We start from the raw sequence: 2,154 nt of genomic DNA on the forward strand, positions 1-2,154 counted from the left end.
CACACACCACACACACACACACACACACACACACACACACACACACACACACACACACACACACACACACACACACATCCTCCTACAACAATTCAAGCAAGCAATAAAACAGCTTGCCGCTCATCTGGGAAATTAGAGCAAAGCTCGCTGTTGTCCCTATTTTAATGATCAGTTTGTATAGACTACTATGTGTGTAAGTGTGTAGGAGTGGGTGTGTGTATGTTTAGGTGTGTGGTGTGAAAGGAAGAGGGAGAAAAAGAGAGAGAGAATTATAGTATATGATTGATATGGTAGAAATAAAGGTATAGTTTATTACTTCAGGTCCTGAACCTAACGTGAATACAATGAATACACTCTAGTCCTCACTCTGTTCTTCAACACAAAATTACAAGCGCCAGCCATATCCACACACTAGTTGAACAATAATTGCTAGTGTGTGTGCCCCTTCCCTTCACAACCAACAACTTTATATGTGACTAGGTCAGCAAAGATATATTTTTTTATAGGATTTGGATATATGTAACCCATGTGATAGGTACATCTGTTGTGCAGGGGCAAGGTAGAACATCTAAAGTAACTTTCTCCTGTTGCCTGACAATCATTCAATTCAAATAAGCTGACAGAAAATATACATACAGTAAGGACCTGATTGGTAGGAATATAATCATACTACTACTTAAAGCTATTTCTTTTTTTTGGATTTCCAATATGATGACAAAGACATAAAATGCAGTCACCAAGGCCTGAATTGCAATTTACACTGTGCCATTAATGCAAGTTGATCTCCAAAACTCAAGTCAGCCTTTTAAAACACATAATATATGAAGCCAAAAAACCACCTCTCACACTGTTCAAATCAGGACACTCGTGTGTTTCACATAGGCCAATCCAATCAGAAATGAAGACAATGAGCATCACTCTAAAAGAAAGCCTTAAAAGAGATAAGTGTCATCCATTATTCAGTGTGACTTGAGAAGCTCGTCCAAAGCCAGTGGCATGATTGAATGTCAGTAATGGTACCTGAAGTGATTTTCTTGAGAGTTAATTTAAAGACAGAACAAAAATGAAATATACTCAAAATATGGAGTTAAGCATATATTGTACTATTGTTAGTGGTGTTTATTTGTTTTGAAAAGAGTTTGGAAGTGTTTGTGTTTTTGCTGTGTTTATATAAGAAAAAAAGAGAAACTAAAAGACAGAGAGAGAGAGAAACTGAAAGAGAGAGAGAGAGAGAGAGAGAGAGAGAGAGAGAGAGAGAGAGAGAGAGAGAGCGTGTCTGGGCATTCAGCAATAGCTTAAAATCCTTTTTTTAATTGCAAAGTAAATTTTACAACCCGTACATTGAAGAGATAATGTAACTCTGCTGAGAAAAAACTGTTTTTAATGGACCGTATTTCCTTTTACATTATTACTTTACATATTACACAGTTTATCAGTAATTTGCCAGTATTTTGTATTGCCCTGGTAATTGTTTTCACAGAATCCAATCCTATTAGGGAAGTAGGCAGTTGGGCAGAACTTTGCCTAAGTGGCTTTTTCAAATATAATTGCTTTCCAGGTAGTCTCATTTCAAAGACACAATGACTGTAATAGGCCATAGTTTTCTATATTTTATAATTTCATCATACCAACAATTTGGAACAAAAATATCACATGAAACAAGTGAGCCAAAAGGGCAGGGAATAAGAGAATGGCGTTCAAGCAATTAACTGGAGACTTGGATATGGGTGAGTGAGAACCTGCATGCACACACATTCAAACAGCAACATAAAATGCCTTTATGCTTTGAAGGGAACTACTTTTAAGCTAGTTAAAGGTGAAGAAGGGTGGATGGGCACAAAATACTATGTGGTGGAGATTAGGCAGCCTTTGGTGCAGAGCACTGATACTAGTGCAGCTACAACAAGCTGTCTCCTCTCTGTTAGAGGATGGGTGACAGTAGCGAGAGGGTTGAAACGCAGAGAGATAAAGCAAGGGTTGTTGCTAAACGGTGGATGGGGTTAGAAGGAAAAAGAGAAGGACTGGTTTCCAAGCTGTTAGCAGAACACATGTTGCTCATCAAGCATAGCGCAAGAGGGGGTCGGGGGCACTGTGGAGAGGAAGACAGGAGTGGTGGAAACGGCTCAGCAGCCTTGTCTGTGGGCCGCTACTGTC

General features: G+C 39.0%; 1 protein-coding gene across 1 annotated transcript in view; it reads right to left on the reverse strand.

Annotated features, from left to right (window-relative positions):
• LOC104964957 (mitochondrial coenzyme A transporter SLC25A42-like) overlaps positions 1-2,154 on the reverse strand; it is a 28,217-nt gene that overhangs the window by 2,266 nt on the left and 23,797 nt on the right. The gene's annotated exons all lie outside the window — the stretch shown is intronic.

The sequence above is a fragment of the Notothenia coriiceps genome, unplaced genomic scaffold (genome assembly GCF_000735185.1).
Source record: "Notothenia coriiceps isolate Sejong01 unplaced genomic scaffold, NC01 NC01_scaffold00037244, whole genome shotgun sequence".
NCBI lineage: Eukaryota > Metazoa > Chordata > Actinopteri > Perciformes > Nototheniidae > Notothenia > Notothenia coriiceps.